This window comes from Chlorocebus sabaeus, chromosome 16, assembly GCF_047675955.1.
Source record: "Chlorocebus sabaeus isolate Y175 chromosome 16, mChlSab1.0.hap1, whole genome shotgun sequence".
NCBI lineage: Eukaryota > Metazoa > Chordata > Mammalia > Primates > Cercopithecidae > Chlorocebus > Chlorocebus sabaeus.
In genome coordinates this window covers 72,715,546-72,741,247 of record NC_132919.1, presented here as the reverse complement: position 1 = coordinate 72,741,247, position 25,702 = coordinate 72,715,546, and the positions used below count along the sequence as shown (strand labels likewise).

The 25,702-nt window shown below is 46.9% G+C and overlaps 3 pseudogenes; all 3 read left to right on the top strand.

Moving 5' to 3' along the window:
- The first annotated feature begins 18,754 nt into the window (after positions 1–18,754).
- On the top strand, positions 18,755–19,446 carry LOC140708726 (leucine-rich repeat-containing protein 37B-like; annotated as a pseudogene).
- A 609-nt stretch (positions 19,447–20,055) lies between these two features.
- LOC140708725 (leucine-rich repeat-containing protein 37B-like) lies at positions 20,056–21,871 on the top strand (annotated as a pseudogene).
- Positions 21,872–23,580: 1,709 nt separating this feature from the next.
- Positions 23,581–24,936, top strand: LOC119618244 (leucine-rich repeat-containing protein 37A-like; annotated as a pseudogene).
- The last annotated feature ends 766 nt before the right edge of the window (positions 24,937–25,702 follow it).

The window sequence follows — 25,702 nt, the reverse complement described above, 5'->3', positions numbered from 1 at the left end:
GTCTTGGTACTTTCCAGGGTGACTCTCAGGGTGGCTTACACACACACACACCCACACACTCTCTGTCTCTCTAAGAAATGCTGTTGATTGATAGGTTTAGCCTCTGAAGGGAGTATCTTCTCTTCCATAATATTCCAGCACAGAATGGAATTTTGAACCAAATGGGAATCTGAACTACAAGAATCTAATCAAAATTTTAAAACCTGAGTGTTAGGTTCTTGGCACATCTGAAAGCACCTAGCTTAATGTCTGAGATGTAGGTATGTTCAGTAAATGTGAATCTTATCTCTCACACACACACACACACACACACACATACACACACCAGCGAACCATGTAACAGGTTCTGAGACAGCACAGCCAGTTACATCTGGTTTCCAGCAGGTCTTTTTCTTTCCTTCTTTCTTTCCTTCCTTCCCTCTCTCCCTCCCTCCCTCCATCCCTCCCTCCCTCCTTCTTTCTTTTCCTTTCTTTTCCTTTCCTTTCCTTTCCTTTCCTTTCCTTTCCTTTCCTTTCCTTTCCTTTCCTTTTCTGTTGTTCTGTTCTTTTTGACAGAGTTTCGCCCTTGTTGCCCAGGCTGGAGTGCAATGGCACGATTGCAGCTCACTGCAACCTCTGCCTCCCGGGTTCAAGCAATTCTCTTGCCTCAACCTCCCGAGTAGCTGGAATTACAGGCATGCGCCGCCACGCCTGGCTAATTTTGTATTTTTAGTAGAGATGGGGTTTCTCCATGTTGGTCAGGCTGGTCTTGAACTCCTGACCTCAGGTGATCTGCCCGCCTTAAGTGCTGGGATTACAGGCGTGAGCAGGTTTTCTTTATGGATCCATTGATGTTACTTAGGGGTAACATGTAGAAAAGCTTGTTCCACGGGGCAAGGTGAGCAGATCCTTGTGATTAAGGGGCTGCCCAATGGGCATTCCTGGACTTGGCAGACAATGACTATGTCCCCCGCAATGTTATGCCAAAATGCCACAAGACATCCAAATAAATGCTTTCTTCCTATGGGGGCAATGCAAATATTGCCATTTTCCTGTTTCAAAGAACAACAGGACATTTTCTTGGTAATCTCTCACCAAAAGTTATTATTTTGAGGGGGTTAAGAATGTCTTTATCTTTTAGAGATACATGTTGAACTATTTATGGGTGAAATGACATGATGTCTAATGTTCATTAAAAATGACCTAATTGGCCATGCAAGGTGGCTCATACCTATGATCCCAGCACTTTAGGAGGCCAAGGCAGGTGGATCACCTGAGGTCAGGAGTTTGAGACCAGCCTGGTCAACATGGTGAAACCCTGTCTCTACTGAAAAAAAATACAAAAAGTAGGCTGGGCGCTGTGGCTTATGCCTGTAATCCCAGCACTTAGGCAGGCTGAGGAGGGCGGGTCACCTGAGGTCAGGAGTTTGAGACCAGCCTGGCTAACATGGTGAAACTCTGTCTCTGCTAAAAATACAAAAATTAGCCAGGTGTGGTTGTGGGCGCTTATAATCCCAGCTATTCTGTAGGCCAAGGCAGGAGAATTGCTTGAACTCAGGAGGCAGAGGTTGCAGTGAGCAGAGATCACCTCATTGCACTCCAGCCTGGGCAACAAAAGTGAAACTCCATCTCAAAAAAAAAAGAAAAAAAAAATTAGGGAAAAGGAGGAGATACAACAAGAGTGGCCCTGTGTTGATGGTTATTGTAACTTCGTGGCAGATATGTGGTGATTCATGGTACTAGTTTGTGGAACTTTTGTGTATATTAGAAATTTGCCATAACAGAATTTTTTTGTTGTTGTTAGAGCACAGATTTTAGAGCAGAACAGCCCTGGGTTCAAATTCCCTCTGGGTTCAAATTCCTACTATATTTTGTCTGGGCGACCTTCCTATTTAAGTCTTCTGAACCCTGTTTCCACATCTGGAAAATGCTCATAAGAATAATTCTCAGCTCGGCCGGGCGCGGTGGCTCAAGCCTGTTATCCCAGCACTTTGGGAGGCCGAGACGGGCGGATCACAAGGTCAGGAGATCGAGACCATCCTGGCTAACACGGTGAAACCCTGTCTCTACTAAAAAGTACAAAAACCTAGCCGGGTGAGGTGGCGGGCGTCTGTAGTCCCAGCTACTCAGGAGGCTGAGGCAGGAGAATGGTGTGAACCCGGGAGGCAGAGCTTGCAGTGAGCTGAGATCCGGCCACTACACTCCAGTCTGGGCGACAAAGCAAGACTCTGTCTCAACAACAACAACAACAACAACAAAAAAAAAAAAAGAATAATTCTCAGCTCACAAATTTGTTGCAAGTATACAAAGCACTTAAGGCATAGCCTGGAACGTGATTGGCAATCAATAATCCTATGATAGCTTTATTTGAGCCTAACCATGCTAGCTATATCAACTGTACCAGCTATGGTTTGAATGTCCCCTCCAAAACTCATGCTGAAATTTAATTGCCATTGTGATGGTTCTAAGAGGTAGGATTATTAAGAGGTGATTAGATCATGAGGACTCCACCCTTATGAATAGGTTAATGTTGTTGCTGCAGAAGTGGGTTTGCTATTGAGAGGGTGGGTTGTTATAAATGCGAATTTGGCCCTCTCTTGCTTGCCTCTTCTTGTGCTCTCTTGCCCATCTGCCTTTCACTAAGGGATGAAGTTGCACAAAGGACCTCACCAGATGCTGGTGCCATGCTCTTGGACTTCCCAGATGCTGGTGCCATGCTCTTGGACTTCCCAGCCTCCAGAACTGTGAGCTAAGTACATATTTATTCCTAATAAATTTCCCGGCATGTGGTATTCTGTTATAGTAGCATAAAACAGATGAAGACACCAACTTTTGGGATCAACCTGCAATCATGGTTACTGGCAGAAGGCTGGACTGAGGTACAAGTACAAATTATGTACTTCAGACCCTTTACTGAAACTCCTGGAGGGCATTTATTTTATTATTATTACCTTATTTATTTTTTAGAGACAGGATCTCACTCTGTCACCCAGGCTGGAATGCAGTGGCACAATCATGGTTCATTACAGCCTCAACCTTCTGGGCTCAAGTGATCCTCCTGACTTAGCCTCTCAAATAGCTGGGACTTCAAGTGCATGCCACCATGCCCAACTAATTTTTAGTTTTTGCAGAGATGGCAGAGGGTCTCTCTATGTTGCTCAGGCAGGTCTTGAACTCCTGGCCTCAAGTAATTCTCTTGGCCTCCTAGTGCTGGTGTTATAGGTGTTTTGAGCCACCATGCCTGGCCTCTTTTATTATTTTTCAATGTGGAAAGTAGAGATGAGAGAGGACGGGGCAATGGTGGGGTTTGTTCCTGGGTTCACAGCTCTGCTGTCACTGTGAGGGAGCTACAGAGGTGGGGAGGGGCAGACCAGTAAAGCAGATACCTGAAATACAATGTCATTTGCGGGTCCAGCGTCTTGTTTTCCATCCTGGACATTCTTCCATTAGCAGGCAGCCAACACTTCCCAGGCTGTCCTGGGACTCAGGGTTCTGTCTACCTGGGCACAGTTTCAGGCTCCAGCTGGCAAGGCAGCCCCATCACTCTGCAGAGGAGCATGTGCTGGAATAGGAGACAGTGAGATCACAGGAACTCATTAGCATCCCATATTCATTTTCTTTTCCTTTCTAGGCCTTCTCCCCAACCCTCCATCCCACACCCACCTCAGTCATTTTTTTTTTTTTTTCGTTAGAGTAGCTGGGGGAATCTGTCAAAGCCAGTTCAGGAGCTTGCCTTTTCTGGTGTCTTTTCTAAAGCTACAGCATTCAGCCCTCACCAGATGGGAACCTATCAGCTCAGCAGGCAGATAATTATTCTTTCAAGGGTGGGAGGCCCTACCATGAATGGAAATTCAGGCATTTCTGCAGCTGAGGCCCCAAAGTCCCATCATGGAAGCAGTGTACACACAGCAGACAAGCTTTACCTGGGCAAGTCTGCAGGAAGTGCTGGTCAGTGGAGGTGAGAGGAGTGAGATACAGGATGGATTCATGTTCCCTTCACCATGAAGCAGTGTGGAACCTGCTGGACCCACTCCTGAAATCTCTCTTTAGGGACTAGTGCAAGCCAGCCCAGTTTTGGTCTGGCTGAACGGGGCCATCTCCTCCGTGAGGATCCAGAACTCAAGATCAGATATTAGAATGCACAGATTTCTCCTCATTTGATGGAGGAAAATTCTAATAACCAGCTGCCAACAGTAGAGCATGCTGCCAGAAAGGTAATGAGCTCCCTGTTGTTGGAAGTATTCAAGTAGATGCTGGCTGGCCACCTTCCAAGGATATTGCAAAAAGAAGACCTGACATGAGTGAGAGTTTGCCTCTTATGTCCTCCAAAGTCTCTTGTTGGTTCTCATGGTGTAAAGGGTGAACTTGGAGTCACCATAGGCCCAGGGTTCAAGTCCTGGCTGTACAGCTATCTGGCTAGATGGCCTTGGGCAAGACACTTAATTTCTTTATTCAATGATATAGGTATATTTTATTTTTCTGATAATGGGCGATAATTGTAAAAAAAAAAATTCATTGGCCGGGCGCGGTGGCTCAAGCCTGTAATCCCAGCACTTTGGGAGGCCGAGGCGGGTGGATCACAAGGTCAGGAGATCAAGACCATTCTGGCTAACATGGTGAAAACCCATCTCTACTAAAAATACAAAAAAATTAGCCGGGTGTGGTGGCGGGTGCCTGTAGTCCCAGCTACTTGGGAGACTGAGGCAGGAGAATGGCGTGAACCCAGAGGCAGAGCTTGCAGTGAGCCGAGATTACGCCACTGCACTCCAGTCTGGGTGACAGAGCGAGACTCCGTCTCAAAAAAAAAAAAAAACACCAAAAAAAACCCAGTTTATTATGGACACTTTCTATCCTAATATGTATAGTTTTAATGTATCTTTTTTTAATTTTTAATTTTTGTGGGTACATTTTAAAATTTTGTGGGTATATATATACAGTAGGTGTATGTATCAGGTACATGAGATATTTTGATACAGGTATATAATGTGTGATAATCACATCAGGGTAAATGGGATGTCCATCACCTCAAGCATTTATTCTTTGTGTTACAAATAACCCAATTACACTCTTTTAGTTATTTTATTTTTTTATTTTTTGAGACAGGATCTTTCTCTGTCACCCAGGCTAGAGGGCAGCAATATGATCATGGCTCACTGCAGCCTTGACCTTGCTCAAGCAATCCTCTTACCTCAGCCTCCAGAATACCTAGGACCACAGGCGACTATCACCGTATCTGGCTAATTTTTGTATTTTTTGTACAGATGAGGTTTCACCATGATGCCCAGGCTGGTCTTGAACTCCCGGATTCAAGCAATCCTCCTGCCTTGGCCTCCCAAAGTGCTGGGATTATAGGTATGAGCCACCGTGCCCAGTCTTCTGTAATTATTTTAAAACATAAAGTTAAATTATTATTGACTATAAGTCATCCTGTTGTGCTATCAAATAAAGATCTTATTCATACTTTAACTATTTTTTGTACCCATTAATTATCTCTGATAGGTATAGGAGGCAGGGAAATTCTGGGCAGAAGAGGGCAGGTCCCTGGTGAGGGCCCCATCCTCAAGCCTGGAACTGTGGCCCTAAGTGAGAACATGCATTCCTGTTTTCCTGCTCAAATGTTGCCTTTTATAAAACCACTTATGGCCCGCCCTGCCCCCATCCTCCGTCCATAAACACCCCAGGCTCTGCCAGCAGAGAAGAGGAGAAGAGGAGAAGAAGTGGATGTCTGAGACTATGGTTGGACGTTAGAGAGAAGCAGCTTGACTTCAGAGGGATGGCTTGACAACATTGCTTCGGAGAGGAGTGCGGTGGGGGATGGCTGGACTCCAGGGAAGGTTATCTTCCCACTCCATCCCCATTTCAGCTCCCCTTCCCACTGAGAGCCACTTTCATTGGCAATAAAATCCCCCGAACTTGCCATCTCCAATTTGTGTGATCTCATTCCTCCTGCATGCCGGACAGGAACTCAGGTGCGGGTGCAAAAGACTGTCACACTGACCCTCCACTGAGCTGGTAACACTTAAGCCGTCCGTGGATGACTAAGCTAAAAGAGCGCTGACTGTAACTTTTTCTGGGGCTTCAGGGGTCATGGGCATCTCCCTAGACGCTACCGCAGTACTACACAGAGCTTTGCTTCTGCTGGCACCCAAAAGTGCTCGCCCTGGCTCCTGCACTCACTCACCTGTGCTTCCCCTCCTGCAAGGGGTGGAACAAAGCAGGACTGAGCCAGTGGAGTCTGTCCTTGCTGGCACCGGCACCCTAGCGGCTGGCTAGTTCTAGTGCCCATGCACTCAGTTCCCACCAGTGAAGGGGTCAGGGAAATTTCCTGCTTCATCCTCACTTCCCACCCACCCCTGCCTGCCCTTCCCTGCCTCTGGTAACCCTCTGGCTACTTTTTATCTCCATGAGTTCAATTGTTTTAAAATTTTTAGATCCCACAAATAAGCGTGAACATGTAAAGTTTGTCTTTCCTGGCTTATTTCACTTATCCTTTTTAATAGTTATGTGCCTAAGTCCTTTAAACCAGTGGTCCCCAACCTTTTTAGCACCAGGAACTGATTTTGTGGAAGACAATTCTTCCAAGAACTGGATTGCTGGGGATGGCTTTGGGATGAAACTGTTCCACCTCAGATCATCAGGCATTAGATTCTCATAAGGAGTGTGCAATCTAGATCCCTGGCATGCATAGTTCACAATAGGGTTTGTGCTCCTATAAGAATCCGATGCTGCCACTGATCTGACAGGATGCGGACCTCAGGTGGTAAAGCTCCGTTGGCTGCCACTCACCTCCTGCTGTGTGGCTCAGTTCCTAACAGGCCGTGAACTGGTGCAGGTCTGTGGTCCAGCAGTTGGTGATCTCTGCTTTAAACCATGGCTTCCTCATCTGTAAAATGGAATAATAATGAAATTGTGAAGACTACATAAATATTAAATAATGAAACACATAACACGCTTAGCATTTAGTTAAGCATCTAAAACATGTTGATAGGCTGGGTGCAGTGGCTCACGCCTATAATCCCAGCACTTTGGGAGGCCGAGGTGGGCGGATCAGCTGAGGTTAGGAATTCAAGACCAGCCTGGCCAACATGGTGAAACCTCACCTCTACCACAAAATACAAAAATTAACCAGGCCTGGTGGTACATGCCTGTAATCCCAGCTACTCAGGAGGCTGAGGCAGGAGAATCGCTTGAACCTGGGAGGTGGAGGTTGCCATGAGCTGAGATCGCATCACTGTATTCCAGCCTGGGTGACAGAGTGAGACCCTGCCTTGAAAAAAAAAAAAAGACAAAAAAACAAAAACATGATTGATCATTATCTGAAACCAGCCCTGTCTCATAGAAATATGATGTAAGTTTCAGATGTAATTTAAAATTTTTTTGTAGCCACACTAAAAAAGTAACAAACAATAAACAAGTGAAATTATTATTATTATTTTTTTTTGAGGCAGAGTCTTGCTCTGTCACCCAGGCTGGAGTGCGGTGGCGCAATCTCGGCTCACTGCAACCTCCGCCTCCCAGGTTCAAGCGATTCTCCTGCCTCAGCCTCCTGAGTAACTGGGATTACAGGCACGAGCCACCCCAACTGGCTAATTTCTTGTATTTTTAGTAGAGATGGGGTTTCACCATGTTGGCCAGGCTGGTCTTGAACTCCTGACCTCAGGTGATCCGCCTGCCTCAGCCTCCCAAACTGTTGGGATTACAGGTTTGAGCCACTGTGCCCCACCAAATTAATTTTAATAATTTACTTAACCCAACATACTCAAAACATTATTATTTTAACATGTAATCAGTGTAAAAATTATTAATGAGATATGTTTACAATCTTATTTTTGTACCAAGTTTTAAAACTCTGTTGTGTTTTTTGCACTTACAGCACATCTCAGTTTAGACTGGCCACATGTTAGGTGCTCAATGGTCACATGTGGCTAGCAGCTACCATATTGAACAGTGCAGCACTAAATCTTCCATCTTCGCTTTCCTTTGATTTACTGTAACTCTGACAGCGTAGTCTGTGTAGTGTTATGATATATATTGGTTTTCATCTATGGTTCTGAAACTGCCATTGCAAAATTATAACTGAGACAGTGAAAGCAATCTGACCTAACCAACTCCATCTTGCTTCTAACCTCCAAGCTGTCCATGTTCAAACCTAAGAGGAGGCCAAACTAACTTTGGGAGGAGCTTAAATTTATAGTTTGACTTTGAAACAAAAATGATTAACAGCTCATTCCCCTTAACAAACCGCCTGCTTGCCTGGGGACTACACTGCCTTTGTAAGACTAACAAATTAGCCGAAAGATTAGAAATTATTGTTTAGGAGTCAGGCAGCTGGAGGCTACAAGATTCTGACCCTCCCCAAATTGCTCCTGGGGATAACATCACTATTGTTAAGACCTAAGATCAGATATATTGCAGATTCTGCACTTGATGGATCAGCTGGCATCACCCAGATCAATAAACTGGCTCATGTGATCTTGTGGACCCCACCCAGGAACTGACTATGGAAGAGGACAGCTTTAACTCCCTATGATTTCATCTCCGACCCAACAAGTCAGCACTTCCAACTCACTGACCCCTCCACCCACCAAATTATCCTTAAAAACTCTGATCCCTGAATGCTCGGGGAGACTGATTTGAGAAATAATAAAACTCTGGTCTCCCACACAGCCGGCTCTGCGTGAATTACTTTCCCTATTGCAGTACCGGTCTTGACTGATGGGCTCAGTCTAGGCAGCAGGCAAGGTGAACTTGTTGGGCTGTTCCTGGCTCATACTCCCAGAGCCCTTCTTACAGTCTTGTTAGAACGTTAGAACGTTGGGTGTGTTAGGCCTCAGGGGCAGGCCTCTGACCTTCTCCTGCCCTCCTTTCACTTGAATGTTCCCCTGATTTCATGACTGTGAGTCTGAAGACCACACCCTGGGGGAAGGAAGGCTGACGTCATGAGGCTTCCATAAAAACCCAAGAGGCCAGGCTTGGTGGCCCAGCCTCTAATCAGCATTTTGGGAGGCCAAGGCAGGTGGATTGCTTAAGGCCAGGAGTTTGAGACCAGCCTGGGCAACATGGAAAAACTCCATTTCTATGGAAAATACAAAAAAGCAACTGGGCCTGGTGGTGAATGCTTGTAGTCCCAGCGACTCAGGAGGGCTTGAGCCTGGGAGGTAGAAGTTGCAGTGAGCCGAGATTGCGCCACCACACTGAAGCCTGGATGACAGAGCAAGACCTTGTCTCAAAAACAAAACAAAACAAGCCCCAAGAGGACAGTGCCCAGTGAGCTTCTGGATTTCTGGATCCCTGAACACTGGAGCTTCCTGGAGGGTGGTGGGCCCAGGGAGGGTGTGGAAGCTCTGCACCCCTTCCCCCACACCTCACCCTACATGTCTCTTAGATGGGATACTTCCCTCCACCCGCTTCACAAGTGGGAACTGAGTGGCTTGTTGCACTCAGCCTGTCACTGGCCATTCCTTATGGGAGGGAAAGTGTGAGTGAATGAGTGTGGAGGGGACTAATGCTGGAACAGGCCATTTGCTCCTCTCTGCCTGGAGCAGGCTCTGTGCAGGCCCCGCACAGCGTCCAAGCATGTTACAAACAATGCTCTTTCAGTCCGGCCATCCAGGGGTGGCCAAGTGCCAACCAGCTCAGTGGAGGGTCAGAGTGGGAGCCCCTGCCCTCTTGGCACCCAGATTCTTGTCCAGCATCCAGGAAGAATAAGGTCACATGAACTGTTTGAAAAGTGATGAATGGCCGGGCGCAGTGGCTCATGCCTGTAATGCTAGCACTTTGGGAGGCAGAGGTGGGCAGATCACTTGAGGTTAGGAATTTGAGACCAGCCTGGCCAACATGGTGAAAACTCGCCTCTACTAAAAATACAAAAATTAGCCAGGTGTGGTGGTGTGCACCTGTAGTCCTAGCTACTCTGGAGGCTGAGGCACAAGAATTGCTTGAACCCGGGAGGCGGAGGTTGCAGTGGGCCGAGATCGCACCATTACATTCCAGCCTGGGAGACAGAGTGAGACTCCATCTCAAAAAAGAAAAAAAAAAAAGGTGATGAATGAGGAAGACTTTATCGAGCGGTGGGTGACTCTCAGTGGAAAGGAAGGCTGGAAAGGGGATGGGAAGGTGATCTTTCCCTGAAGCCTGGCCATCTCCAGCTGGGCCCCTTTCGGAAGCTGCACCATCTGAAGTTAGCTGCATCTATCCATAGTCTCCGACGCTCAGGTGCTTCTCTGCTTACAGCTCAGCTAGCTTGTGTCTTGATGCTCAGCCGCTTGTGTGGCTCTGCCACCTGAAGTATTTTATGGAAACAGGATAGGGCAGGGCAGGCCAAAAAAGGCAACATTTGGGTGGAAAAATGGGGTCAGCTGTTTTCATCTAGGGCCATGGTTCCAGGCTTAAGGGTGGAGTTTAATTGGGAGCCCAGCCGTTCTGTATCATCTTCATCTGTATCCTTTGTAATATACCTTCTAATAAACCAGTAAATTTAAGTGTCTCCCTGAGTTCTGTGAACTGATCCAGTGAATTAATTGAACTCGAAAAGGGGTCATGGGAAGCCTAACTTGAAGCCTGTTGGTCAAAAGTTCTGGAGGCCTGGACTTGCGACTGGTGTGGGAGTGGGGCAGTATTGGACACTGAACCCCCAGCCTGTGGGATCTGACACTATCTCCATGTATATAGTGTCAGAACTGAATTAGAGGACACCCAGCTGCTGTCCGGTCCTTGGTATGTGGAGGCAAACCTCCACGCATGTGGTCACAGAAGCCTTCTCTGTTGATTGTTGTGGTGTGGAGTAGAGGAAAAAGACAGTTAGAGAGAGTTTGAGCTGGGAACAGTGGATATAACCTAATCTACATCATGACACCACAGCCTGCTTACCCATAGATTAGGTTCGTGTGGTTCATTGCTTTCATGTGATTTCTTTCTTTCTTTCTTTTGTTTGAGATGGAGTCTCACTCTGTTGCCCAGGCTGGAGTACACTGGCATGATCTCGGCTCACTGCAACCTCTGCCTCCAGGGTTCAAGTGATTCTCCTGCCTCAACCTCCCAAGTAGCTGGGATTACAGGGGCCCACAACCATGTGTAGCTAATTTTTGTATTTTTAGTAGAGATGGGGTTTCACCATGTTGGTCAGGCTGGTCTCGAACTCCTGACCTCAGGTGATCCACCTGCCTCAGTCTCCCAAAGGGCTGGGGTTACAGGCATGAGCCACCACACCTGCCTCATGTGATTTCATCTTGCCTCACTAACTTCACAGTAGGTACTGTAAATGCCACTAGTTCTTGTTTTCTGTATTTCCGAAACTACTTTCCTGGGCCCAGGATAGGTGCCCAAGAAGCGCGTTTGGACTGACATCCTTGGGAATCCAACAGTGCATAAAGATAACCACTTCCTTTCCACCTGCTGATGTGGAGCACATATGAGGCGCTAAGCACCGCCTGCACCAGGCGAGCCATTCCATAAATGTTAGCTCTTATTGTTCTCTTATTGGTGGTGGGCAGAGTTGAAGTTCTGATGAGATCTTCTCAGAAGAGTTACACTGCAAGGGGGCCTGGGAAAATCATTCAGTGCTCTGAGCTTCAGTTTACTTCATCCTTGAAATGGGATGTGAATTCCCACCTTGCCAACCTTAAAGAACTATTAGGATGGTGCAAAAGTAATTGTGGTTTTTGCCATTAAAAGCATTAGCAAAACTGCATTACTTTTGTATCACCATGCCAAGCTCATTTTTTGTATTTATTATTATTTTTTTTTCCGAGACAGAATTTCACTCTTGTTGCCCAAGCTGGAGTGCAGTGATGCGATCTCGGCTTACTGTAACCTCTGCCTCCAGGGTTCAAGTGATTCTCCTGCCTCAGCCTCCCGAGTAGCTGGGATTACAGGCACCTGCCAACACACCTGGCTAGTTTTTTTTTGTATTTTTAGTAGAGACGGGGTTTCACCATGTTGGCCAGGCTGGTCTCGAACTCCTGACCTCAGGTGATCCACCTACCTCGGCCTCCCAAAGTGCTGGGATTTCAGGTGTGAGCCACCGCAGCCAGCCTAATTTTTTTGTGTTTTAATATGATGATCAGATGAGATATTCTGAGAAAGTGTTTGGAAAACTAAGGGGATCCATCAATCTAAAGTATCGTTAAACTTTCACTGAGCTCAGCATCGTGCTTGGGCTTGGGCGGGGGAGAGACAGCAGTGGGTGCCGGGACGGCCCCATCTCTGCATGAGCTCTGCCTGCCCTGCCTTTAAGACTTGAACATGTGAAAGTGTACTGAAAGCTGTAAAGCCCTATCCAAGGGATCCTTTTATGATGAGCAGGGGTGGAGGCGGGAGTGGGAGTATCATCTACGCCAGACTGACGAGGAGCTTTGTTTTACTAGAGTGCAGGAAATATAACTGGCGCAAGAGACCTGCTTTCATTCAGGTTCTTGTAATTGCTGGTTGTCAAATCCACACAGTTGCTAGAAAAGAAGAAACCAAGATGGAAGTAACAGAAGCCACAGAGATGGTTATGTCTTTTAATAATCAGACCCAAGGAGGAGAACCGAGAGAAATCTTGAAGGAAAACTGCAGGAGCTTGTCTGCTTCTCTAAGGTCTCAAAGGCAGAACTACTTCCTCAAAGGCCTTTTGGTAAATCACCATAAACAAAGGAAAGCAGAAATTCCTTTAAGCTTTTTGGTGCTTGATTCTAATCCACCCTGAACCATGGTCCCAGACCTCCTACGCTCCTTGCTCCTCGGATGTTTGTATGACAGAAAGTTATTTTCCCCAGCAACTGACAATCTGGATTGCAAAGACCAGGCCAGGAGGGAAGTTATTCCAGAAACACTTGCAGTGTCTGGTACTTTGCTCTGCGTTTCCTCATTTTGTGTTTTTTGTTTATGCAGTGGAACTGCCTATGAGTCATATACTTGGGTGCTGAGGATGAAGAGTTCATTTGGATGAAGAGTTAATCCAGACCAAGGTCACAACTCTATTGAATTCTATGAAGGCTAAGAGAGACGATGAAGCTTCAGAAGAAAAGTTTGAAACTTGCAGAGGTTGGTTCATGATGCTGAAGGAACGAAGCTATCTCTGTAACATAAAGGTGTAAAGGGAAGCAGCAAGTGCTGATGGAGAAGCTGCAGCAAGTTGTCGAGAGATCTAGCTCAGATCATTGATGAAGGTGGCTACACTCAATAACAGATTTTCAAAGTAGATGAAACATCCTTCTATTGGAAGAAGATGCCACCTAGGACTTTCATAGCTAGAGAGTAGTCAATGCCTGGCTTCAAGGGATAGGCTGACTCTCTTGATAAGGGCTAATGCAGGTGGTGACTTTATGCTCTTTTACCTTACTAGAAATCCTAGGGCCCTTAAGAATCATGCTAAATTTACTCTGCCTGTGCTCTACAAGTGAAAAAACAAAGCCTGGATGTCAGCACATATTTATAGCATGGCTTACTGAATATTTTAAGTTTACTGTTGAGACCTACTGCTCAGAAAAAAAGATTCTTTTAAAAATATTACTGTTCATTGACAATGCACTTGTTAATCCAAGAGCTCTGATGGAAATGTACAAGGAGATCAATGTTTTCATACTGCTAACACAACATCTGTTCTATAGCCCATGGATCAAGGAGTAATTTCCATTTTCAAGTCTTATTACTTCAGAAGTTCATTCTCTAAGGCTATTGCTGACATAGATGGTGATTCCTCTTGGCCGGGTACAGTGGCTCATGCCTGTAGTCCCAGCACTTTGGGAGGCCAAGGCGGGTGGATTACGAAGTCAGGAGATCAAGACCATCCTGGCTAACATGGTGAAACCCCATCTCTACTAAAAATACAAAAAAAAAAAAAAAAATAGCTGGGCGTGGTGGGCACCTGTGGTCCCAGCTACTCGGGAGGCTGAGGCAGGAGAATGGCGTGAACCCGAGAGGCAGAGCTTGTGGTGAGCCGAGATTGCACCACTGCACTCCAGCCTGGGTGACAGAGCAAGACTCCATCTTAAAAAAAAAAGAAAAGAAAAAGAATACTCATTATTTATGGGAGGAGGCCAAATTATCAGCATTAACAGGAGTTTAGGCCGGGTACAGTGACTCATGCCTGTAATCTCAGCACTTTGAGAGGCCAAGGCAAGTGAATCACCTGAGGTCAGGAGCTTGAGACCAGCCTGGCCAACAAGGTGAAACCTTGTCTCTACTAAAAATACAAAAATTAGCCAGGCGTGGTGGTGAGTGCCTGTAATCCCAGTTCCTTGGGAGGCCGTGGCAGGAGAATTTCTTGAACCCAGGAGGCAGAGGTTGCAGTGAGCTGAGATCGTGCCATTGCACTCCAGCCTGGGTGACAGAGCAAGACTCCATCTCAAAAACAACAACAACAACAACAAAAACAATTTAGAAGAAATTGATTCCAGTGCTTATGGATGACTTTGAGGAGTTCAGACTTCAGTGGAGAGTAACTGCAGATGTTGTGATAATAGCAAGATAACTAGAATTAGAAGTGGAGCCTGAAGATGAAACTGAATTGCTGCCATCTCATGACAACACTTGAATGGATGAGGAGTTGCTCCTTTTTTTTTTTTTTTTTTTTTTTTTGAGATGAAGTCTGGCTCTTGTCCCCCAGGCTGGAGTGCAGTGGCGCAATCTCGGCTCACTGCAACCTCTGCCTCCCGGGTTCAAGTGGTTCTCCTGCCTCAGACTCCCAAGTAGCTGGGATTACAGGCGCATGCCACAATGCTCGGCTAATTTTTGTATTTTTAGTAGAGATGGAGTTTCACCATGTCGGCCAGGCTGGTCTCGAACTCCTGACCTCAGGTGATCCGCCTGCCTCAGCCTCCCAAAGTGCTGGGATTACAGGCATGAGCCACTGCACCAGGCCAGGAGTTGCTTCTTATGGATGAGCAAGGAAAGTGGTTTCTTGAGATGAAATCTACTCCTGGTGAAGATGCTGTGAACAGTGTTGAAATGGCAACAAAGAATTTAGAATACTCCATAAGCTTAGTTAATAAGCAGCAGCAGAGTTTGAGAGGATCGACTCCAATTTTGAAAAAAGAGTTACTGTAGGTAAAATGCTATCAAACAATAATGCATGGTACAGAGAAATCTTTTGTGAAAGGAAGAGCCAATCAATGTGGCAAACATAACTGTCTTATTGTAAGAAATTGTTATGGCCACCCAACCCTTCCGCAACCACTACCCTAATCAGTCAGCAGGCGTGACATTGAGGCAAGACGCCCCACCAGCAAAAAGATCATGACTTGCTAGAGGCTCAGATGATTGTCAGCATTTTTAAAGCAATATTTTAAAATTAAGGTATTGATAGCGGCAGGAGGCAGACAAATCCTAGGCAGACAGGGGTGGGTCCCTGTGAAAGCTGACCTCCAAACCAGACAGTTTAAAGCCTGAAAGCCAAGCTACAAGTCTTGGATAAATCCATGGACAAATCTGTCCTCTCTTTTTGTTTGGCACACTTGCCTCTGATTGATCCCCGCCTTTTGCCTATTTTACATATGCCTACCCTTCCCTAATTGTTTTTTTACGCTGTGCCCATCTTTAAATGGTACCTTTCTTTTAGCCTTTTTGGCATACTCAGAAACCAATCAGCACACACTCTCCCATTCTGAACCCATAAAAAATCCTCTTCAGTCCTGGTTCCACTTCCTGTAACTGAAATGATTACCTGTGAGGTATTATTTAACTTTTGGACTATGATTTGTTTCCAACCTGTGACTATTTCACATAGCCATTCAAATATTATGAAGATACGGTAAAGATTATGAAACAGGACGGGCGCAGTGGCTCATGCCTGTAATCCCAGCACTTTGGGAGGCCAAGGTGGGTGGATCACGAAGTCAGGAGTTCAAGACCAGCCTGAGCAACATGGTGAAACCTCATCTCTATTAAAAATACAAAAATTAGCCAGGTGTGGTGGTGCGTGCTGTAATCCCAGCTACTCAGGAGTCTGAGGCAGGAGAATTACTTGAACCTGAGAGGCAGAGGTTGCAGTGAGCTAAGATCGTGCCACTGTGCTCCAGCCTGGGTGACAGACTGAGATTCAAAAAAAAAAAAAAAAAAAAAAAAATTATGAAACAGTTACTTGGTATCATTTTGTAAGTAATGAGTTTTTAGTGCTCTTTGGATCTTGAGACCATTTCATAAGCTTTAGGTTTTGAGAATTTCACAGCATAAAGCTCATCACTGATACAGTAATGAAGGAAAGGTTCTACAACTCAATAGACAGGTGAGAGGAGAAATGTAATTCATATTAGATTTATTTATTTACTGAACTCAGAGCCTGGGGTTACTACTTGACCCCCACTGTTATCTGGTTTAAGTGTTCTTTTCTACTTTAGCACATATACCTAGTTTCTGTGTTTTTTGCCTTTTACAAATACAGAAAAGAGAATAATGTCTTAAAATAAAATCAAGGAAAGGCCTAAGGCACCTGAGAAGGCTTTGTTTTTTTCAGTGAAATGAAGGGAAATTGTTGACAACAAGAACCGTGGCAAGGTTATCCAAGGTGACAAGCGTCTGTACCACCCAGCGGCTCAGAGTCCTTCTGAAGCATCCTGGTTGTCCAGAAAAGCTCCACCGTGACGCATGATACAGGCCAGTCTTCCCAGCAGCACTCAACATGTGAAAATCAGTCTTCATTTCTCCTTCCCTACAAGCATTTCTCCTTCTCTTCAGTTGGAGAAAGTAATTTAAATTTTGTTTTGTTTTCTTTTGTTTTTAGATGGAGTCTCATTCTGTCGCCCAGGCTGGAAGGCAGTGGCATGATCTTGGCTCACTGCAAGCTCCACCTCCTGGGTTTATGCCATTCTCCCGCCTCAGCCTCCCGAGTATCTGGGACTACAGGCGGCCGCCACCACACCCGGCTAATTTTTTATTTTATTTTTGTATTTTTAGTAAAGTTGGGGTTTCACCATGTTAGCCAGGATGGTCTTGATCTCCTGACCTTGTGATCCGCCCACCTCGGCCTCCCAGAGTGCTGAGATTACAGGCGTGAGCCACCGTGCCTTGCCAGAAGTAATTTCATTTTTTATTTGTTTATTGTTTTATTCATTTGCTCAATCAACAGATCATCTATCCTCTATTATAGCCAAGAACTGTGCTTGGTTCTGGGAATGAAAAAAGAATAAGATATGGTTTCCTCTAGCACTTATGGAGCTTATAAACCAGCGATAGAGGAAGGTGCATAAACAAATCAATAAAGAATTAACTTTACTGTTAATTCTTACTAATTTCTAATACAAATAGATTTGAGTTTATTTGTATCATTTGAATTTCATGAATATAATCATATACTACACTTAAATGAATAGACATATAAGAAAGAATTGGTGATGTAAGAAATCCACAGGAATGTGTAAATTATTTCAAGAATTAACACTCAGTAGATACTTGCATTCCCAAATAACCTTATAAATGCAGATGAACCTCTAGTTATTTTAGTTGCTTATGAAATTTATAGAGGTACGTGTATTTCTTCTTTTAACAGGGGTTAGGAACTTGGGGAGGGGGATGGGTGGTGGGTTCTTCTTACGTGTTCTTCAGGTCATATACTCAAGCAGGAGCTACTGAATGGGAAGACTGAAATAATCTCTTTTCTTTGCACACTTGGTATTGATAAATGTCAGGTGTATCCAAAATAAAATCTCTGGCGCTATTACTATGCACCATATGCCTATGCTAGGCACTGGAATAAGATGAAACACCTTGGAGTTCACATGCTGGTGATTGTGCCAGACAATGAGTAATAAAATAGGTAAGAATGGCTGTGGGGAGGCTGGGCATGGTGGCTCACACTTGTAATCCCAGCACGTTGGTAGGCTAAGGCGGGCAGATCCCTTGAGGTCAGGAATTGAAAATCAGCCTGGCCAACATGATGAAACCCCATCTCTACTAAAAATACAAAAAAATTAGCGGGGCATGGTGGCAGGCACCTATAATCTCAGCTACTCAGGAGGCTGAGGCAGGAGAATGGCTTGAACCAGGGAGGCAGAGGTTACAGTGAGCTGAGATTGGGCCACTGCACTTTAGCCTGGACGACAGAGTGAGACTCAGTCTCAGAGAATGACTGTGGGGAAGTCAGCTGGGTTCTAGTTACAGTCACATTTCAGGAAAGAATTTAACATGTTGACTTTCACGAACTAAGTGTTTTCTCCATGTGTGCACACAGGGTAGACCTCTGAAGAGTAGTGCTGTAACTTCTAGGGTAATGGTTGTGAGTCAAGGCAGGATGACAGTTCAGCCTCCTTCTAGGCTAGTGCAAAGGGCTCTTCACTCGGACTAAAGCCTTCTCCCCCAGACTGAATTGCCCACTCCCCAAAACCTCTCCTACAGAAAATTTGGAGTCCTCGCTTATTCCCTGACAGCTCCTTCCTAATCGGGTGGTGAATTAATTATCAAACATGCAACAAAAGATATCAAAAATTTAGCGAAAATGGCGACATTTTGGAATAAATGACTGTAATGTACATCCTGCCTGCCACCCTAACTGGTGCACGTTTTGCAGGTCATTTGCTCTCCCTGGAAGCAGTATGGCCAAGAGGAGGTAGAAGAGTATCTCTCGGATTTCAGCTTGGAGGAGGGAGTTCAGGCTGCCAGAATGGGACTAGCACTTGTGAATATCCCGAGGTCCTGTGACTTCCTTGGGAAGCTCTGCCGCGTCCCTATCCCACCACACCCCACAACAGGCGGCTGGAGTAGCAGGACCACCCGGGTCTGCGGCCCAAATCCTTTCTCGCTAAGGGGAAGGGAGGGGTGTTCGCGGGTGGGGTGGGACGGGAAGCGGGGTTTGGGTGAGATTGTGGGATAAGATCGCCCTGGTGACGCGGAGCGGATCTGGACCTGAGCCTAACAAAGGCAGTGTAAATAAAGGTGTCATAAAGGACGGGGCGGGGCGCGCGGTTGTCAGGGCGCAAGCGTCTCAGGGGCTGCCAGAATGCCTCCCGCTAAGTGCGCGGCGCCAGAGCATGTCGTGTCCCGGCTGCACCTCTGGGTCCCACGGCACCTCCTCAGGTTGGCAACTACTGTGGCTACTAGTTCAGGAGGCTCAGCCTCTGGAGTGGGTCCAGGACCCGCTCCAGCCGACTTCCGACCCTCTGGGGCCGACTGAGCCCTGGTTTTCCCGCTCCCCCAATCTCCCACCCGAATCTTCCCTTGCGCTTACCCCCGTCCCCCCCACCCCCCAACGGCAGACCCGGGGGACTTTGATTATCTGGGGTCCTCTGCTTCCTCCCAGATGTCAGCTCCGCCTCAGGAATCGACTGAGACTTTGACCCAGACTTTGGTTCCATTCCTGGACACGGATTCAGCTGGAGAGCTGCCCCCGGGGCCAGAGCAGTTAGCGGCAGCACACCAGGATCTGGATGACTCCCAGAGGTGGTTCCAATGCTGAACTGGGATCAGAATCAGACCCTAGCTCGGCCTCTTCGCCTCAAAAGTAAGGTTCAAACTGCAGATCTAGCTCAGGCTGCAGATCATCAGGCAGATTAAATACTTTACTTCTTCCACCTCTAGATAGTCAGAATTCAGGCGGGGCGCGGTGGGTTACACCTGTAATCCCAGCACTTTGGGAGGCCGAGGCGGGTGGATCACGTGGTCAGGAGATCAAGACCATCCTGGATAACACGGTGAAACACCGTCTCTACTAAAGATACGAAAAATTAGCAGGGCGTGGTGGCACGCACCTGCAGTTACTCAGGAGGCTGACGCAGGAGAATCGCTTGAACCGGGACGTGGAGGTTGCAGTGAGCCGAGATCAAGCCACTGCACTCCAGCCTGGGTGACAGAGCGAGACTGTCTCAATCAATCAATCAGTCAATCAATTTTAAAATAAAATAAAATAAATAAGAATTCAAAAGTGTTGGAACCTAGTTTTTAGATTCCTTCCAGGGCAGGGGTCGCCGCAAGAGACCACTCCACACGGAAGTCACGGCAGAGAGATTTATTACTAGCGCGCTAGGGTCCTCCGCACAAAGGTGGCAAAGGACCCCGATTGCTTGTTACAGGGAGTTTATATAGGCAAACACCATCGGTTTAAACAGGGCGCGAAATTCAAACAAAGCTTGAGGCGCGAGATTCAAACAGGGCTTAAGGTTTAAAATGATTGGAGCCAGCTATGGTGCGAGCAGGGTGTGTCTTACTCTGATTGGTTGGTTTGAACCTGGTTTGAACCCGCGCGGGGTATTTCCCGGACTTGTTCTTCTGTTTGAGTTCCAGGAATTTGGGTGGGTGTTTTAGATAGCCACACGGACATCGGGCGGGTGCTTTAGATGGCCACCTGGTCATTGGGCGGGTGCTTTAGATGGCCACCTGGTCATTGGGTGTGTGCTTTTCTAAGCTTCTAAGTTTCTAAGTCTCTAAGTCTCTAAGTTTCTAAGTCTATAAGTTTCTAAGTCTAAAAGTCTAAAGGTTTCTAAGTTTCTAAATCTATTTTCAAAAGCAACCAAGTTTACTGTTTTGCCCAAGAACCTGAAGAAAGATCTAGCTAAGCAGTGGAAGCTTGCTAAGGTTGTTGTTGGAACTCCACACCTATTTGTATTAAAACTTCAGTGTCAGAAACAAACTTTGCAGGATGAGTATTTAGATTCAAGTATGGATATACTGTATCCGGGCAGCCTGCCTCCAGAACTCTGGGTGAACTCAGATAAGCCTCCAGGGCCCCGTGAGTGAGTCAGTCTTTCTCAATTCCGTCTAGAGCCCGAAACTCAAAATCCAGAGACCCTTGAAGAGATCCAGTCCTCTTCACTCCAGGAAGAAGCCCCAGAGCAGCTTCCACAGCTCCCTGAGGAGGGAGAACCTTCTTCAACCCAGCAGGAGGCCCCAGCTCTGCCTTGAGGGGGTCCACTCTTCAACAGAGCAGGAGGCCCCAGCACAGCAGCGACCTGCCTCTGAAGAGATGGTAGCTCCGCCATTGATATGTCATGAGGTAAATGTTCCATTGAAAAGTTGGAGTGAAGCTCAGCACTCACACTTGCCCAGTGTCACAGTCAAACCTGTGGGTGTGGAGCTTGTGGTAACTCCAGAGCCAGGTAAGGAACTTACATCAAGCCAGGAACAGGCCACTGCTCAGCCTCCAGAGCACACCAAGGAGATGGACTCTTCCTCAACACAGTTAGAGGCTCCAGCTCGGACACCAGAGTGCCCTAAGGAGAGGAAACCCTCTGCAACCCAGCAAGGGACCCCAGCTGAGCCTCCAGGTCCTCCTGTGGAGGTTGAACTTTCCCCCAGTGAGCAGGAACAGCCAGCTCAGCCTTCTGAGTTTCCTGTGGGGGCTGGGGGGTTGAACCTTCTGAGACCCAGCAGGAAGCCCCAGCTCATCCTCCAGAGTCCTCTACAGAGAGTGCAGCTGAAACTCCACCAAATCATGAGGTGACAGTTCACCTTCCAGGTGAGGATCAAGCTCATTCTAACTTGCCCAGCATTACAGCATTACAGTGAAACCTGCAGATGTGGAGATCATAACTTCAGAGCCTACCAAGGAGGCAGAATCTTCTCCATCCCAGCAGGAGATCCCAACCCAGCCTCCAGAGGAGGTGGAACCTTCTGCAACCAAGGAGGAGGCCCCAACTGAGCCTCCAGGTCCTCTGATGGAGTGTGCACCTTCCCCCAGTGAGCAGGAACAGCCAGCTGAGCCTTCTGAGTTTCCTGGAAGGTTGAACATTCTGAGGCCCAGCAAGAGGCTCCAACTCAGCTTCCAGAGTCCTCTATGGAGAGTGGAGCTCAAACTCCACCGAATCATGAGGTGACAATTCACCCTCCAGGTGACGATCAAGCTCCTTTTAACTTGTCCAGTGTTACAGTTAAACTTGTGGATGTGGAGATTACCATAACTTCAGAGCCTACCAAGAAGACTGAATCTTCCAAAGCCCAGCAGGAGGCCCCAGCTGAGCCTCCAGAGGAGTGGAACCTTCTGTAAGCCAGGAGGAGGCCCCAATTGAGCCTCCGGATCCTCCTGTGGAGCCTGAACTTTCCCCCAGTAAGCAGAAGCAGCCAGCTCAGCCTTCTATGTCTTCTGGGAAGGCTGAATCTTCTCCAGCCCAGCAGGAGGCCCCAGCTCAGCCTCCAGCACATCATGAAGTGACAGTTTCACCTCCAGGTCACCACCAATCTCAGCATTCAGATTTGCCCAATGTCAATATTAGGCCTCCAGACATGCAGCTCACCATAGCAACAGAGCCTACTGCAGAGGTAGGAACTTCTCCAATCCACCAGGAGGCTACAGCTCAGCTCTCAGGGCCAGGTAATGATGTAGAACCTTCTGCACCACACAGCATGGGGGCCCACCTCTGCCTCTAGAGTCATCAGAAGACACTGGACTTTTAGCAGATCAATGGGAGACTTCAGTTCAATCTCCAGAACCTGTTAATAATGAGAACCCCTCTCCAACCCAGCAAGAGGCTGCAGCTGAGCATCCACAGACCCCTGAGGGGGCTGAGTCTTCTCCAGCCCAGCGAGAAGCCCAACCTCAGACTCCAGATCCCCCAAAGGAAGTATGACCTTCTCCAGTTCAGCAAGAGTTCCCAGCTGAGTCACCAGAGACCCCTAAGGGTTGAACCATCTGCAACCCAGGAAGAAGCCTCAGGTCATCCTCCAAAGTCCACCAAAGAGGTCAGTCCTCCACCGCAGCGGGAGATACCAGCTCAGCCATCAGAGCCACCTGAGAAGGTCGAACCATCTCCAGTCCTACAGCAGACCCCAATTCAGCTTTTAGAGCCACCTAAAGAGGTAGAATCCTCTCCAGTCCAGCAGGCAGGCCCTGCTCAGTCCTCAGAGGCACCTGTGGTGGTAGAACCCTCTCAGACCCAGCAGATGACCCCATCTTCACCTCCAGAGCTCCCTCAGGAGGTGGAACCATCTCTTAACTCAGCAGGGGGTTCCAGCTCAGACTACAGAGCCCCCTATGGAGGCAGAACCTTCTCCAACCCAGCAGGAGGCCACAGTGCAGACTCCAGAGCCCCCTATGGAGGTAGAACCTTCAAGCCAGCAGCTGGTCCCAGCTCAGCATCCAGAGCCACCTAAGGAGGTTGCAGCTCAACCTCCAACGCATGAGATAACAGTTGCAATAGCAGGCCAGGACCAAGCCCAGTATCCAGTATCACCCAGTGTCACATTTCAACCTTTAGAGCTGGGGCTTACCATCACTCCGGAATCCACTATGGAGGCTGAGCATTCTACAACCCTGAGGAAGACTACCGCTCCTCCAAAACACTCTGAGGTGATGCTTCCACCTCCAGACCAGGTTCAGGCCCAGCACACAAACCTAACAGGTCATAGTTCAACCTTTGCACCTGGAACTTACCACAACTCCACAACCATGTTTCTTTTTCTCCAACCATGGAGAACTCAACTCAGCTTCCAGAGCCACCTACAGAGGCTGCAGCTCAACCTCAAGCTCATTATGAGGTAACACCAGGTCAGGATCAAGCTCAGCATTCAACACTGCCCAGTGTCACAGTTTAGCCTTTGGGCCTGGGGCTTACCATCACTCCAGAATCCACAACAGAGGTTGAACTTTCTCCAACCACGCAGGAGACCCCAACTCAGCCTCCTAGGGTTGTACCCCAACCTCCAGTATATTAAGAGGTAACAGTTCCAACGCCAGGTCAGGATCAAGCTCAGCATCCAATGTCAACCAGCGTTACAGCTCAACTTTTGGACCTGGGACTTACTAACACTCCAGAACCCACTATGGAGGTTGAACATTCTACACCCTTGAAGAAGACTCTAGTTCCTCCAAAGCACCCTAAGGTGACACTTCCACATCCAGACCAGGTTCAGACTCACCATTCAAACCTGACTCAAGCCACAGTTCAACCTTTGGATCTGAAACTTACCTTAGCTCCAGAATCCACTATGGAGGTTTAACCTTCTCCAACCATGCAGAAGACCCTAACTTGGTCTCCAGAGCTACGTAAGGAGGTTGTAGCTCAACCTCCTGTATATTATGAGATGTCCGTGCCAACACCAGGCCAGGATCAAGCTCAGCATCCAACATCACCCAGCGTCACAGTTCAACCTTTGAATCTGGGGCTTACCATCACTCCAGAATCTATTACAGAGGTTGAAACTTCTACAGCCCTGATGACTACAGCTCCTCCTCCAGAGCACGTTGAGGTGACACTTCCACCTCCAGACAAGGGTCAGGCTCAGCGTTCAAACCTGACTCAAGTCACAGTTCAACCTCTGGACATGGAGCTTACCATAACTATAGAACCTACTATAGAGGTTAAACCACCTCCAACCATGGGGGAGACCTCAACTCAGCCTCCAGACCTGGGGCTTGCCATCACTCCAGAACCCACTGCAAAGATTGGACATTCTACAGCCCTGGAGAAGACTACAGCTCCTTGTGCAGACCAGGTTCAGACTCTGCATCGAAGCCTGACTGAAGTCACAGGTCCATCTACTGAACTAGAATCTACTCAGGATTCATTGATGTGGTCTGAAAGTTACCCCCAAAATAAGGCTTTAAATGCACCAGAGGAACAGAAGGCCTCCACAAGCACCAACATATGTGAGCTCTGTACCTCGGAGATGAGATGCGGTCATGTACTGATCTCAGCCCAAAGCACAGGCTCCGCTGAGTGCCCCTGCCAGAGCCCAACACCTACAATGGCACCTTCACCATCTTGTAAGAATCACCTTTCTTCCATTGTCCTCTGTGTCCTGCCTCACACGGCAGCCTTTTCCTGGAGGCCTTCCTGGGCCTTCTTTATCTCCCCAAGCTATACTGACAACTAACTTTCTGCTTTCACCTCTGCCTGTAATCTCTTCCTTCTCCTCATTATCCTTTACTATTAGGCCCCTTCTCCAGTCTTTTACTTGTGATTGCTCTTACTTGTTTTCTTATCCGTTTTCATTTAGCCCCATCACGTCATTGCTTAACCGCTGCTCTCCTCCCATTTTCACTTCACCCTCTTCACAGCAGCCTGTCCCTCTCCCCATCTCTGTGATGATGTTCTAAATGGTTAAGAGTTGATTCTGGAGCCAGGCTGCCTGGGTCTGAACCCAGGGCTGTCATTTATTAGCTTGGTGACCCTGAGCAAGTTATTCTGCTCTGTAACTCAATTTCCTCATCTTTAAACTGGGGATTATGCTAGTCACCATTTCATAAGATTGTTGTGAAATTTAGGTGAGTGAATATATGAAACACTTCATCAGTGCCTAGCATATGTAGGAGTGTTGGCTGTTAACATGATGACTCAGTCCTTTAGTTATGTCCAAAACTCATCTTTGTCACTGGCTTTCTATATGTAGCACTCATTTTGTGTCCAATCCAGAGCCAAGTATGCTACTGTCCCTAGAACATGAAAATGATAGGAGGGAAGAAAGAGAATAGGCATAAAAAAGGAGGTATATATAATTAGGTACTAAAAGATAATGCAGACCATCGGTGCTAGAATTCACCAGAAACTGGGATCTTGAGATTTGGAGGTAAGAGAAATCTGGATAAGCTAAAACTTTACTTGGGGCTTAAAAAGTAGCTATAATTTGTTAAATAAGGAAAAAAATGGGAGTACAGTCTAGGCAAAGGCATGGCTACAGATATGGTGAGAATTTAGTAAACCAATCTGGCTGCAAAGAATCAGGTGAGGGAGCAATGAAGAAACAATTACATAAAACTTTGATTATCAGGTATGGGAGTTTAAAAGTTACACAATGACATATGGAAAGCCATTGAAAATTTCCATCCAAAAGAGATTAGATGATTAAAACAGGAGGATTATTTTAATTTTTGCATAATGTT